The sequence below is a fragment of the Muntiacus reevesi genome, chromosome 3 (assembly GCF_963930625.1).
Source record: "Muntiacus reevesi chromosome 3, mMunRee1.1, whole genome shotgun sequence".
NCBI lineage: Eukaryota > Metazoa > Chordata > Mammalia > Artiodactyla > Cervidae > Muntiacus > Muntiacus reevesi.
The window spans coordinates 263,328,034-263,344,496 of record NC_089251.1 but is presented as its reverse complement, the minus strand read 5'-3'; the positions used below and the strand labels follow the sequence as shown (position 1 = coordinate 263,344,496).

The 16,463-nt window shown below is 40.8% G+C and overlaps 1 protein-coding gene across 1 annotated transcript in view; it reads right to left on the bottom strand.

Annotated features, from left to right (window-relative positions):
* The window catches only part of MFSD6 (major facilitator superfamily domain containing 6), an 83,546-nt gene that overhangs the window by 12,203 nt on the left and 54,880 nt on the right, over positions 1–16,463 (bottom strand). The window lies entirely within an intron of this gene.

The following is a 16,463-nucleotide window of genomic DNA, read 5'->3' as shown; positions in this document are numbered from 1 at the left end:
CTCCATAAATGGCTGCCTCACGAGTTGACCAAAAATTTTTAAAAAATCATTCTGAAGTGTCTTCTCATATTCTACAAAACAGCAAACCGTTTCTCTATCAGATTGTGACAAAAAGTGGATTTTATATGACAGCTGGTGATGGCCATCTCAGTGGTTGACCGAGAAGCTCCAGAGCACTTCCCAAAGCCCCAGACTTGCACCAAAAAGGTCATGGTCACTGTTTGCTGGTCTGCTGCCAGTCTGATCTACTACAGCTTTCTGAATCCCGGTGATACCATTACATCTGAGAACTATGCTCAGCAAATTGATGAGATGCACTGCAAACTGCAACACCTGCAGCCAACTTTGATCAACAGAAAGGGCCCAGTTCTTCCCCTGCAGCAATACCCAACAACATGTCGTGTAATCAAGGGCTCAAAATTTGAACAAATTGGCCTCTCAAGTTTCACCTCAGTAGCCATGTTCACCTGACCTCTCGTCAACCGACTACCATTTCTTCAAGCATCTTGACAACTTTTTGCAGGTAAAAGACTTCCATAACCAGCAGGAGACAGAAAATGCTTTCCAAGAGTTCACTGAATCCTGAAGCAAGGATTTTTATGCTACAGGAATAAACAGATTTATTTCTCATTGGCAAAAATGTGTTGACTGTAGTTGTTATTATTTTGATTAATAAAGATGTTTTAAGCCTAGTTAAAATGATTTCAAGTTCACAGTCCGAAACTGCAATCACACTGCACCAATCTAATAAATGTTACTTCTTGACCCACATACAAGTTTCTCATGAGACATGTAAGGTGGTCTGGTATTCCCATCTCTTGTTATTCTGGGTAACTCTTGACTTTCAACTTTTGCATTCCAGTCCCCTATGATGAAAATGACATATTTTGGGGGTGTCAGTTCTAGAAGGTGTTGTAGGTCTTCATCAGTTCTGTAGCTCAGTCATGTCTGACTCTTTGAGACCCCATGGACTACAGCATGCCAGGCTTCCCTGTCTATCACCAACTCCTGGAGCTTGCTCAAACTTACGTCCATTGAGTCGGTGATGCAATCCAACCATCTCATCCTCTGTCGTCCCCTTCTCCTCCGGCCTTCAATCTTTCCCACCATCAGGATCTTTTGCAATGAATCAGTTCTTCACATCAGGTGGCCAAAGTATTGGAGTTTCAGCTTCAAGATCAGTCCTTCCAATGAACACTCAGGACTGATCTCCTTTAGGATGGACTGGTTGGATCTCCTTGCAGTCCAAGGGACTCTCAAGAGTCTTCCCCAACACCACAGTTCAAAAGCATCAATTCTTCAGTGCTCAGCTTTCTTTAGTCCAACTCTCACATCCATACATGACTACTGGAAAAAACACAGCTTTGACCAGATGGACCTTTGTTGGCAAAGTAATGTCTCTGCTTTTTAATTATGCTATCTAGGTTGATCATAGCTTTTCTTCCAAGTAGCAAGCATCTTGTAATATCATGGCTGCAGTCACCATCTGTAGTGATTTTGGAGCCCAAGAAAATAAAGTCTGTCACTATTTCCACTGTTTCCCCATCTATTTGCATGAAGTGATGGGACTGGATGCCATCATCTTAGTTTTTATAGGTCTTCATCAGTTAAGTTGCTCAGTCATGTCTGATTCTTTGTGACCCCATGGATGGACTGCAGCACTCCAGGCTTCCCTGTTCTTCACCATTTTCCAGAGTTTGCTCAAACTCATGTCCATCAAGTCACTGATGCCATCCAACAATCTCATCCTCTGTCATCCCCTTCTTCTTTGAATGTTGAGTTCTAAGTCAACTTTTTAATTTTCCTTTTTCACTTTCATCAAGAGGTTCTTTAGTTCTTCTTCGCTTCCTGCCATAAGGGTGGTATTATCTGCGTATCTGAGGTTATTAATATTTCTCCCAGCAATCTTGATTCCAGCTTGTGCTTCATCCACCTCGGCATTTTGCATGATGTACTCTGCATATAAACTAAATAAATAGGGTGATAATATACAACCTTGATGTACTCCTTCCCAATTTGGAACCAGTTCCATGTCTAGGTCTGTTGTTCAATGTCCAGTTTTAACTATTGCTTCTTGACCTGCATGCACATTTCTCAGGAGGCAGGTAAGGTAACCTGGTATTCCCATCTCTTGAAAAATTTTCCACATTTTGTTGTGATCCATACAGTCAAAGGCTTTGGCATAGTCAATAAAGCAGAAATAGATGTTTTTATGGAACTCTCTTGCTTTTTCGATGATCCAGTTTCAATGTTGGTAATTTGATCTCCGGTTCCTCTGCCTTTTCTAAATCCAGCTTGAACATCTGGAAGTTCATGGTTCATGTACTGTTGAAGCCTGGCTTGGAGAATTTTGAGCATTACTCTGCTAGTGTGTGAGATGAGTGCAATTGTGCGGTAGTTTGAATGTTCTTTGGCATTGTCTTTCTTTGAGATTGGAATGAACACTGATCATTTTCAGTCCTGTGGCCACTGCAGAGTTTTCCAAATTTGCTGGTGTATTGAGTGCAGCACTTTCACAGCATCATCTTTCAGGATTTGAAATAGCTCAACTGGAATTTCATCACCTCCACTAGCTTTGTTTGTAGTGATGCTTCCTAAGCCCACTTGACTTCACATTCCAGGATGTCTGGCTCTAGGTGAGTGATCACACCATTGTGGTTATCTGGGTCATGAAGGTCCTTTTTGTACAGTTCTTCTGCATATTCTTGCCACCTCTTCTTAGTATCTTCTGCTTCTGTGAAGTCCATACCATTTCTGTCCTTTATTGAGCCCATCTTTGCATGAAATGTTCCCTTGGTATCTCTAATTTTCTTGAAGAGATCTCTGGTCTTTCCCATTCTACTGTTTTCCTCTATTTCTTCGCATTGATCACTGAGGAAGGCTTTCTTATCTCTCCTTGCTATTCTTTGGAACTCTGCATTCAGATGGGTTTATCTTTCCTTTTCTTCTTTGCCTTTAGCTTCTCTTCTTTTCTCAGCTATTTGTAAGGCCTCCTCAGACAACCATTTTGCCTTTCTGAATTTCTTTTTCTTGGGGATGATCTTGATCACTGCCTCCTGTACAATGTCATGAACCTCTATCCATAGTTCTTCAGGCACTCTGTCTATCAGATCTAATCCCTTGAGTCTATTTGTCACTTCTACTTTATAATCATAAGCTCTAGACAGTCAGCAAAAACAAGACCAGCAGTTGACTGTGGCTCAGATCATGAACTCCTTATTGCAAAACTAAGAGTTAAATTGAAGAAAGTAGGGAAAACCTCTAGACCATTCAGGTATGACCTAAATGAAATCTCTTATGATTATACAGTAGGTCTCTACAGAACTTGTCAACTTTAGCCTCTTCAGCATCAGTGGTTGACCATAATAGAGTAAACATTTTCACTGGGTACATTAGATTATATGCCTTGAGAAATACCACAATAATTTTTCTTATGTATGTTTCAATGATCATTTAAAGTAGGTTGTTTTTTAACTAGAAAGATGAACTAGATGATTAGAGGCAGTATGCATACTTAACTAATTTCAACAGAATTCAAATGAAATATTTGCTTTATCTGGCTTACCAACTACAGTACCTTAGATAATGCCAGCCTTCTGAGGATTGAACAATGCCTGGATAGAATCTTAATTATAAATGTTGACAGTAGTATCCAATTTAAATATTATTATATATATCTATTTAAACAATAATTATTAATGATGCTGCTAACTTTTCAGATATGACTATTTTTTCATTAGCACTAAGGGAAAAACCTCAAAAATATTCCCATAAATAAAATGAAATTTATTCAAAATCAATTCTAATTAATAACCAGCATAGGTTTTGGAAGTCATTTCTTAAAGATGGATCATCAAAGACATGAAACCACATGAGATGGTTTTAAATTAACTTTAATGGTGATGCCAACTCTATTGCTTATGTCTATGTTTCAGCAATCAATTGCAGGATTTACAAGGAGACACAGATGGGTCTATGTATTTATATGATGCTCAGTTGGTCTCTTTGCAACCTCATGGACTGTAGCCCACCAAGCTCCTCTGTCCATGGGGATTCTCCTGGCAAAAACAGTGGAGTGGGTTGTCCTGCCCTCCTCCAGGGGATCTTCCCAACCCAGGGATCAAACCCAGGTCTCATACATTGCAGGCGGATTCTTTACCAGCTGAGCCATTAGGGAAACCCTTTATAAAGTGACCAAATGGTAACAAATATATTTTTGCTATAATTCTATATCAAATATAATTCTAGCAGTTATTCTTTTAAATGTGAAGGCTTGGACACACACAAAATCTTTCAATAATAAAGAGTTTCTTTTCTTTTTTTTTTTTTTTCTTTCCAGTCCTAAGGGCTTTCTAAAACTTTGAGTCTTTTAGGATAATGAAAGCATTTTCCAGCAGGATGACTTAAAATTAGGATACTTTTAAACTAAATTTGTTGGTTGGTATTAGGTGGCAGTTATAAAAAAATTTTTATAGTTAGAATTCTAGAGTTTCCTTATTGCTTTTGGGGACTGAGTAGATAATTAGAAACTATATTCTTTAAAGCAACTCAGGGCTTTAACTGAAGGAAAAAACAGTAAAGCATTTAGAGAAAAAATTTTCTCTGGTACTAAAAGCAGAAGAATGAAAGCAATTCTGTCTATATGCTCCAACATTTTCCAAGGTAGATGTAAAATTAAAATTGGTTTATCTGAAACACCTTATTTCAAAATATCATGTAAATGGAAGAATCCATATTACTTCCAAGAACTAGCAAATCTAAATCCACAAGAGAGCACTCGGTTGATAACAACACCTTTTATACAACAGACTATTATAGAGTTGTGGTTCTTATTCTTAAACTAATGCAAACTTCTAGTAATTATATCAATAATCTGAAACGCTTGCCAATATTTTTACTACACTTGTGTTCTAGTCCTCTAATTTTGAATCATAAAGCAATCTAGAAATCTAAAAAAAATCCCACCATTTCCCATATTTGTAAAATTGTATTTTAGGTATAAAACAACTTTCCTTTAAAATTTAAAGGGTAAGAGATATCATAAGCAGGAAAAAGAAAATGTTTCTTATGTGCTTGCCTTTTTATTAGATACCTATGAAAAGGAATAGATGATTATTCTCTATATAATGAAATAAGCTAATGTATTCAGTGGCATGGGTAAATACGTTTATACTAGAGTCATCCATTTTTAAACCTTGTAGTATGAGATAACTAAGTTGGTGGATCAAACAGCACAATTAAAAAGATGTTACCTCTCTGACTGATAACAGTAACAAAGGCACATGAACTGATTCTCCTTGCAATATATATTACTCTTCCTTGACTACTTGTCATCAAACCACTGGTAATTTTAAGTGGCAGTTCAACACCAACTCACATAACCGGTGCTTAATAAATGTGTTTGACTGGCAATTCAACACCACAGGTTAACTGACAACTAGTGATTCTCCAAGATCACACAGGTCATGGAAACTTAGCTTCTCAGTCCTTTTTTACCTTCACTGGCATCCCTCAGGATCACCTTCAAGGCTAACAGAAACTTAGAGATACTTTCATACCACCTACTGCCAGGACCTTAGCTGTTTGTGCGTACACTACATTTCAATAACTTTGAACCACTAGAAAGAATTAAGGTTAATGTTTAACTTTTCCCATTAATAATGATAATTTTTAAGTCTGTGATGGCTTAGTGGTGAAGAACCTGCCTGCCGATGCAAGAGATGTGGGTTCGATCCCTGGGTTGGGAAGATCCCCTGGAGAAAGAAATGGCAACCCACTCCAGTATTCTTGCCTGGGAAATCCCATGGACAGAGGAGCCTGGAGGGCTACATCCACGGGCTCACAAAAAGAGTCAGACATGACTTAGCAACTAAACAACAACAGCAACAATAATTTCCATTAATAATGTTATTACAGCAGCTTACTCTACCAGGAACTGTGCTAAGTATTTTATACAGCATTATCTCATCTGTTGTTGTTACTAATAGGTACCATTTTTTTCTTCATTTTCCAAAAGGGAAACCAAGGCACAGAGATCAAAGTGACTTCTCCAAAGTGATTTAGACATCAGTGGGACAGAATTTGAAGCACTTCAGTGCTTAAGAAATAAACTGTACATCCTCATAACTATTAAAAGTATTCTATAATAGTATGTGTTAGTTGCTCAGTCGTGTCCGACTCTTCGTGACCCTATGGACTCGAAACCGCCAGACTCCTCTGTCCATGGGGTTTTCCAGGCAAGAATATTGGAGTGGGTTGCCATTTCCTTCTCTTTATTATTCTATAACAAAGGTAATCATCTAATTTGAGAGGTTTTATTGATAATATCAAACATGCCCAACAACCTATCAATTTTTTAAAATGTATATTCTTACTACCTTCTTTCCCTCCCTTCTAAAAGTGCTCACAGCACACATAATATCAAGTTTTTTATATGCCCCAAAGAGTTCTATACCTTATAATATGCAACATTCCCACCTGATTCTGCCACACGAAGTTCAAGGTTGTTGAGTCTTGGCCCACAGTACATGGCAGGCATGAACAAGAAAAAGTCCTTTCTTGCCAAGTAGGCAGCTGCTCTCTGTACAGGGCCGCTTGGCTTGGGGGAATCACATCATGACGGCAGGGAGGGCTGAGAACTGACAAAGTACTGGGGAACGAGGGCCGCTTTGTTTTTCTTGCTCTGTCGACAGGCACTTACTCCACAAAATATACATATCCCTTTAGCCCTGGCACACGAAATCAACTGTGACAAAGCTTTCCGATGCATACATTTCAATTAGTTCACAGGACCATTCACTTGATCTTAGCCAAAAGGCCGAGAAGCGATCACAGGACCATTCAAACATTGAGATTAAAACAAGTTTCTGAGAGATCAACGTGATAAAAATGAGTAAGAGACTCTTCCGCAGAAAACAACACAAGATAAAAAGAAAAACCAAACAAAACCTCTGTTGGGCGGGCAATAAAAAAAGGAGTCAGTACTGGCTAAGGCAACGCTACTGTGGTAAGCGACAGACTGGGAGCCTCAGTGGTTTCGCCCGTTGCACGCTTTCTTTCCCTGCTCACATCAAGGCCAGTGGGCCAGGGGCCGGGAGGGCACAGCTCTGCTCCCCAGCCCGTCGGGGCCCCTGAGGCGGGCTCACTGCTGTCCTCCACACACAGCTACCTGGGCAGTGGTACCTGGCAGAGGATGGAGGAGAGGATGACACGGGGAAACCTTTACGGGCTGGGTTTAGAAGTGACCCATCATTCCCGCTGACGTTCTACTGGACAGAATCAGTCATCTGCTCATGCCTAACTGCCAGGGAGACAGGCAAGGGGAGTCCGGCATGTGTCTCCGAAGAAGAGGACAGAGCAGGTAAACAGCAAGCCAGTCTCTGCCAAAGTCAGGGCCACCAACAGCAAGGGACCTTCCAACAAGAGAAGAGGCCCCCACAAAGAACAATGGTCCTAGTAGAAGCTTCACAAACCTTCTGCGTCTCGCATGAAGGTGACTTTATGAATGACAGGCGACAATCAATGCTCCCAAGCCCACCAACACACTTAAGAAACCGCTGCAAGAATCTGCTTCATTTATTCCTTCACCAGCACTTACGGAGCACCCAGACTAGGTGCCAGAGCCCCTGCTCCGCACTGAGACTGTGACAATACACAGAACACGTCTTTAACTGCTGCAGAGCTTGCAGTCTTGTGGGTGGAAGGAGGTAGGATGCACCTGAAAGAGGAGCTGACTGAGCTCCCTGAAGAGAATGAACAGGCTAGGACCTGGCTCAGGGCTTGACACATAATGGCAACTGAGCAAAAGAGGGCTGAAATGAAACTCAGCAGGCAGTGGCCTGCAGGCTGGGATGTGAGGAAAAAGCATTTGTGGAAAAAAGGTACCCTGGGTAAGGATGGAGAAAACTAACTCCCATGTATGAGTGAAAGTGGAAAGAAGAAATGAGCTTCTATAAACTTCACTTTGCAAAAAAAAAAAAAAAAAAAGACTTATAAGTTGCTTTTTTTTTTAAAAAAAAAAAAAAGGTCTATAGTTACTACACCAATGTTTTGGGGGCCTTTGTGAATTTTACATGCTGGCATACTACCCTTGCGTGTGTGCTAAGTTGTATCAGTCATGTCCGATTCTTGGTGACCCCACTGACTATAGCCCACCAGGCTCCTCTGTCCATGGGATTCTCTGGGCAAGAATACTGGGTGGGATGGCATGCCCTTCTCCAGGGGATCTTCATGACCCAGGGATCAAACTTGAGTCTCTTACATTTCCTGCATTGGAAAACAGGTTCTTTATCACTAGCGCCACCTGGGAAGTTATTATACCCTTCAACTCAGGTCAGTTCAGTCGCTCAGTCGTGTCCAACTCTTTGCAACCCCATGGACTGCAGCATGCCAGGCCTCCCTGTCCATCAGCAACTCCCGGAGTTTACTCAAACTCATGTGCATTGAGTTGGTGATGCCATCCAACCATCTCATCCTCTGTCGTCCCCTTCTCCTACCTTCAATCTTTCCCAGCATCAGGGTCTTAACAAATGAGTCACCTCTTCGCATGAGGTGGCCAAAGTATTGGAGTTTCAGTTTCAACGTCAGTCCTTCCAATGAACACCCAGGACTGATCTCCTTTAGGATGGACTGGTTGGATCTCCTTGCAGTCCAAGGGACTCTCAAGAGTCTTCTCCAACACCACAGTTCAAAAGCATCAATTCTTCGGTGCTCAGTTTTCTTTATAGTTCAACTATCACATCCATAAATGACTACTGGAAAACCAATAGCCTTGATTAGATGGACCTTTGTCGGCAAAGTAATGTCTCTGCTTTTTAATATGCTATCTAGGTTGGTCATAACTTTCCTTCCAAGAAGTAAGCGTCTTTTAATTTCATGGCTGCAATCATCATCTGCAGTGATTTTGGAGCCCAGAAAAATAAAGTCAGCCACTGTTTCCACTATTTCCCCATCTATTTGCCATGAAGTGGTGGGACTGGATGCCATGATCTTAGCTTTCTGAATGTTGAATTTTAAGCCAACTTTTTCACTCTCCTCTTTCACTTTCATCAAGAGGCTCTTTTGATCTTCTTCACTTTCTGCCATAAGGGTGGTGTCATTTGCATATCTAAGGTTATTGATATTTCTCCTGGCAATCTTGATTCCAGCTTGTGCTTCTTCTAGCCCAGCGTTTCTCATGATGTACTCTGCATATAAGTTAAATAAGCAGGGTGACAATATACAGTCTTGACGTACTGCTTTTCCTATTTGGAACCAGTCTGTTGTTCCATGTCCAGTTCTAACCGTTGCTTCCTGACCTGCATACAGATTTCTCAAGAGGCAGGTCAGGTGGTCTGGTATTCCCATCTCTTTCAGAATTTTCCACATTTTGTTGTGATCTACACAGTCAAAGGCTTTGGCATAGCCAATAAAGCAGAAATAAGATGGTTTTCTGGAACTCTCTTGCTTTTTCAATGATCCAGTGGATGTTGACAATTTGATGTCTGGTTCCTCTGCCTTTTCTAAAACCAGCTTGAACTTCTGGAAGTTCACGGTTCACATATAGCTGAAGCCTGGCTTGGAGAATTTTAAGCATTACTTTACTAGCATGTGAGATGAGTGCAATTGTGTGGTAGTTTGAGGGTTCTTTGGCATTGCCTCTCTTTGGGATTGGAATGAAAACAGAACTTTTCCAGGCCTGTGGCCACTGCTGAGCTTTCCAGATTTGCTGACATATTGAGTGCAGCACTTTCAGAGCATCATCTTTCAGGATTTGAAATAGCTCAACTGGAATTCCATCACCTCCACTAGCTTTGTTTGTAGTGATGCTTCCTAGGGCCCACTTGACTTCACATTCCAGGATGTCTGGCTCTAGGTGAGTGATCACACCATCGTGATTATCTGGGTCATGAAGATCTTTTTTGTACAGTTCTTCTGTGTATTCTTGCCACCTTTTCTTAATATCTTCTGCTTCTGTCAGATTCATACCATTTCTGTCCTTTATTGAGCCCATCTTTGCATGAAATATTCCCTCTAATTTTCTTGAAGAGATCTCTAGTCTTTCCCATTCTATTGTTTTCCTCTATTTCTTTGCACTGATCACTGAGGAAGGCTTTCTTATCTTTCCTTGCGATTCTTTCGAACTCTGCAGTCAAATGGGTATATCTTTGCTTTTCTCCTTTGCTTTTCGCTTCTCTTCTTTTCACCCTTGGCATATCTTAAAACGAGTTTGAGAAGACACACCACTGTGTGTGTTTAAGGTCAAGACTGAACAACACTATGTACTATCTGCTCAGTGTCTGCTCATAGCAAGTCACGCAGGAGAACTTCTTTTATAGCAGAGCTGGTAAAAATTTCACTTCCCCGAAGATAACTTTAAAAAACTGTTCACTGACTAGTCTGTTATGGCAAGGCTTTTTTTTTTTTTCATTTATTTTTATTAGTTGGAGGCTAATTACTTTACAATATTGTAGTGGTTTTTGCCATACATTGACATGAATCGGGCATGGATTTACATGTGTTCCCCTTCCCGATACCCCCTCCTACCTCCCTCCCCATACCATCCCTCTGGGTCTTCCCAGTGCACCAGCCCTGAGCACCCGTCTCATGCATCCAACCTGGGCTGGTGATCTCTTTCACCCTTGATACTATACTTGTTTCAGTGCTGTTCTCTCTGAACATCCCACCCTCGCCTTCTCCCACAGAGTCCCAAAGTCTGTTCTGTATGTCTGTGTCTCTTTTTCTGTCCTGCCTATAGGGTTATCGTTACCATCTTTTTAAATTCCATATATATGCGTTAGTATACTGTATTGGTCTTTATCTTTCTGGCTTACTTCACTCTGTATAATGGGCTCCAGTTTCATCCATCTCTTTAGAACTGATTCAAATGTATTCTTTTTAATGGCCGAGTAATATTCCATTGTGTATATGTACCATAGCTTCCTTATCCATTCGTCTGCTGATGGGCATCTAGGTTGCTTCCATGTCCTGGCTATTATAAACAGTGCTGCGATGAACATTGGGGCGCACGTGTCTCTTTCCGATCTGGTTTCCTCGGTGTGTATGCCCAGGAGTGGGATTGCTGGGTCATATGGCAGTTCTATTTCCAGTTTTTTAAGGAATCTCCACACTGTTCTCCATAGCAGCTGTACTAGTTTGCATTCCCACCAACAGTGTAAGAGGGTTCCCTTTTCTCCACACCCTCTCCAGCATTTATTGCTTGTAGACTTTTGGATAGCAGCCATCCTGACTGGCGTGTAATGGTACCTCATTGTGGTTTTCATTTGCATTTCTCTGATGATGAGTGATTTTGAGCATCTTTTCATGTGTTTGTTAGCCATCTGTATGTCTTCTTTGGAGAAATGTCTGTTTAGTTCTTTGGCCCATTTTTTGATTGGGTCATTTTTTTTTTTTCTGGAATTGAGCTTCAGGAGTTGCTTGTATATTTTTGAGATTAGTCCTTTGTCTGTTGCTTCGTTTGCTATTATTTTCTCCCAATCTGAAGGCTGTCTTTTCACCTTGCGTATAGTTTCCTTTGTTGTGCAAAAGCTTTTAAGTTTAATTAGGTCCCATTTGTTTATTTTTGCTTTTATTTCCAATATTCTGGGAGGTGGGTCATAGAGGACCCCACTGAGATTTATGTCGTAGAGTGTTTTACCTATGTTCTCCTCTAGGAGTTTTATAGTTTCTGGTCTTACATTTAGATCTTTAATCCATTTTGAGTTATTTTTGTGTATGGTGTTAGAAAGTGTTCTAGTTTCATTCTTTTACAAGTGATTGACCAGTTTTCCCAGCACCACTTGTTAAAGAGGTTGTCTTTTTTCCATTGTATGTCCTTGCCTCCTTTATCAGAGATAAGGTGTCCATAGGTTTGTGGATTTATCTCTGGGCTTTCTATTCTGTTCCATTGATCTATATTTCTGTCTTTGTGTACAGCAAGGCTTTCATGCATAGTTGCAATTTAACATTTCAGAGTAGGATCTTCTAAATTGTATTTCCCCTGGTCCTAATTTTTATGATAATTCTTTATTTTACTTTATTGCATATTATTTAACATTTATTGAAAGCTAACTGTGTACCAGGTAATATGCTAACTACTTTGCATTGGTTAATTTATTTAACACTCATTTCAGCCTAATCTGTAGCACAAAAGTCTAAGAGGCTTAGAGTGAGGGATTAAGCAGTTTGTGTAAAGGACACAGACCTACAGGGAGGGGAGCTGGCAAGATGGTCTAATTCGAGGCTGAGCACTGTATGGTTTCCAAATTATTGCATATTTTGGTAAGCTGTCTCAAATAATATACAGGACGATGTGGGAGCATAAATAAGTAAATAATTAAGATGCACTGATGTTTTTACAAATGTGCAAAGGATGGCAGGATGGCATCCTAGGGGAAAAACTAGCATATTAAAGATTCAACTTTTAAATTTAGTTTTCAGCTTTTCTTCCCATATTTGTAAGTCTCTGAGATAGAACCTCCTATATTATTCAAAAGCTTTAATAATTAGAAAACATCAACTATAGTTCATTTCTCAGGGAACTGTGAAACCAGAAAAACAAGCATTTATAGTATGTCTTCCTATGATCATGTCTCTTTGGAGAATTCAAAAAGCGTAAGATGTGGTCTTTGCACTTTAGGGTTAAAACCAAGTCAGGAAGTAATATTTGTTCAATAAAATAACTGGGTAACAAGTAAGTGCTAAACTGTAACATAGTCCGTAAGTTTGAGAACAATTCAGAAAAGGAAGAGCTAAATGTCAGATGCAATTTGCCAGCAAAGCATTCTTGGGGCAGGAGGTATTTAAAATAAATTCTAAAGGGAAAAAATAATGTCTATTTTGAAGATGTTATATATTAATAAGAACTTTTAGTAACTGTAAAGCATGGGAGCAATAAAGAATAATTTATAATAATCTGTTATAATTTATAAGATTCTTCTGATTAAAAATTCACAGTAACATCAATGATCTCTGTATGTCAGCCTACCCACTGAAATACCAAAAGCATTCTGTATGTATTATATATTCATGTGACAAGCTACTTGTGTTTCAAGAGTTAAGTCAGACAGAAAATTTCCAATATGGATGATAGCAGCGTAGAATCACAGCTAGAACTTCCACTGTCAGATAAGGACCGCATAGCTAATGCTTTCATAATTCTTCTGCACTCTACCAGAACATGAGAGGAGGGGAAACGTGATTCTCACTTGGCTGAGCAGGCATACTAAACAAGAAAGAAAAGCTTCATAAATGTCAGTTCAAGCCTTCCTACTGGTGACATTAAAAAACTATCTTCTATCAAAATCTTAACCCGCATCTTACTGATCAAGCGTCCTGCCGACAAGGAACCGGCACAGACCTCACTTTCACCCTTCAGGGCTTGAGCCATTAATGTGAGTACCACAAAAGGTCCTTTTTAGTTACAGCAGCCCTGGCCTGGCCTTACTCTCCTTAAACACATTTTGAAAGCAAGAATAATCTGGATCACATTCATCTATAAGTCTTGCAAGGGTTTATAACTAACACCCACCCACATAAAAATGAGCATAACAAATTTGACCTTGATTTTTATCAAAAGTGTATACTCCTGCTCACAATCAAGAATATATTTAAATGCTTCTCATACAGAAGTAAAGGAGAAAAACCTATGGGTTTTGAAAATGAGATCTTATAAATAAGTATAAACTATCCCACCCCCTCCACTGCAACCAGCAATGCTCTGAGGCACTCAGACTCACCATCTCTTTTTAAAATAAATTACAGTCTCCTTACTACCAAATACTAGTCGGTAAAGAATCGGCCTGCAGTGCAGGAGACCGGGGTTCGATCCCTGGGTCAGGAAAGTCCCCTGGAGAAGGAAATGGCAACCCACTCCAGCATTCTTGCCTGGAGAATTCCATGGACGGAGGAGCCTGGTGGGCTACAGCCCATGGGGTCAGAGTCTGACAGGACTCAGCTACTAAAGCACACAGGCTCCTTACGAGCAGGGGATGTCTCATCCTGCTTCTTTATATGGCAGCACCAGTTGCCTACTGAATAACGTGCTTGCTGCAAGAGACACTGGCTACTAAATGTGAGAAGGATCGTGGAAAAGAAACGTGCTTGTAATCCCCAACAGCGTCCAACAGTCTTACCTCCATCCCCAAATAGTTACCCACATGGCCTCCTTCCTAGGGGCCTAGAGGAGAAGAAATATGCTTTATCCCCATTCCATCTGCCAATTATTACCAGCATGGCCTGAGGAGCCCAACGCTAAGATGATGATAAAGAGCTTCCAGGAGTGTGGGACATAAGGCATCCCCCTCCATCAGTGACAGGCAGCCCCAGAAAGGAAGAGAGGAGCAGCCCGAGATACGGGTTCACGCACACCCTGCGTCTCTCCCCTTTGGCTGCTCAGACGGTACTGGTTCTCATGGTGCTTGGGGAACGAGGCAAGGGGTGAAAGGGACGATGAGGAGCCAGCCCTCACCTCTCTTTTTTAAGAAGACCCTCTCGTGTGGCGCAGGGAGGAATGAAAGAGTGGAAGTGCTGTCCTGACCATTAGGGATGAAAGCCACCCCCACCCCCACCCCACCCTCCCCTCCTAAGGCTGGGTCTTTGGAAATTGTCAGGGAGCAGTTCCTGTCACGGGGCTACGGGGCATCTGTCGTAACGACGGGCTTGGCCTGTAATTAAATCGTTCCCTGCTTTGTCATCATTTCTTGTCTGACTGCATCGCAGCTAGAGCTGCCTACAGCACCAGGCCTTGACAGTCATTTGGACAAGCCTTGCAAATATGGAAGAATCCAGCCTGGAAAACAACCCTATTCGGTCAGAAGTGTGTTCCTAAGGCACAGGGTTTACTCCACACAGATAATCCACTGTTTTCCGTGGCAGGCACGGGTCAAACAAAGGCAAGGGAGTCTTGGTGTAGAGCCAGAACACTCGGGCCTCACTTCCGCTGGGGATGGACCCGTCCCCTCCAGGCTTAGACACAGACAGCCCTGTGGAGCCAGTCCCAGAGCCCTGTTAGACGAGGAGGCTCTCTGTATTTACAGATCCCCGCTTTTCACTTACTTCAGATCAGTAACTAGGTCTCTGCTGGCACAAGGTCAAACAAAATCAAACACAGAGGTATAAACTGCAGCCTGCCACAGGAGGCAAGGGTGACCGCCAGAGAGGCATGTAAGTACACTTTATAAAACCAGGTCCTGGGTCAGCAGCCGAGGATAAATCCACCGCGCCCCCGCCAGGGTCTCCCACGGGCTCCCAGGGAGGCCAGCCTGCTCTCCACAGGCTGCTTCGGCATGGGGCGCTGCTCTAAGCCAACACGTCCACTTCTCTTTAGGTCCCCGGCTGGAGTCCAAGTCCCCCTTCAACATCCTGCTCGTCTATGATCTCCTTGGGGAATCTTTTAATAATATCTCCATCCTCCCACTCTCTGCTTCACAAAGCTGATCATTTCCTCTCTGCAGCATCTTCTCTGGTACCTGGCACAGAATCTGGTGGAATTACATAATACACAGGGTAGCAGGTATGTGTTTACACATCTGCCTTCCAGAACAGTCAGCGAGACCTTGAGGGTTAAGTTAATATATTGTTTTTTAATTACATTCCCAGCACCCGGCATCCTGCTTGACTTGTGCTGGCTGTTAAACATGTCTTTGATAAATTAACAGGAAAAAAAGTGTCTTGATTCGCAACAACATTTGTTTTCTTCCCTCTTATAAAATTCTTCTGTTATAAATATCTTCTTTAATCATTTTTTTAAAAAAGCTTCTCTCATTAGCTCTATTTTCTTAAGTCACTAATGCAAACCATCTTTTTTCATCTAATTCATATTAAATTAAAAGGAGAGAAAAAAGTATATGCGTGTATTATTATGACAGGTATACCATTTTTTGTTTCTTCTGTTTCTTAGTTAAGGGTCTGCACCTGATATCATACCAATAAATAAAGTAGTTATATCAGGTAAGCATCCTCCTCATAGAACAGAGTAGGAATTAGAGGTGGAATTCCTAAGAACTGTGTTGCATATATCTTGTTATCATTGCACATTTCTTTCCTGCATTTCATATTTTGTGCTTTTTCTTATATGACAGAACACTGAGATGTATGTTCCGCCTTAAGACTCTTCAAGAGTTCTCATTATTACAAATAACAATTTCCTACCATAGACCAAATTTCCATTTTCTATTTTCCATACATTTATGAATAGAATCTGTTTCCATCATTTATACCACTGTATTAGACCTGAGAAAAACATCTTTAAAGTGTGTACATACTTGAATTTTATAATTATCATATGACTATAAATTATGTCACCTTTTAATTAGGATAATTTTTTTTTCTTGAAACGATGGCATTTGATGAATGACTTTGCATTTTGTACATTTCATTTAGATATATAATTGTGAATCTTTCATCTTCTATATTATGATAGAGAATTATGTTGATGGTACTGTATTTGCATCTTCAGGGTTAGGGGAAATGATAACAGCAATCAA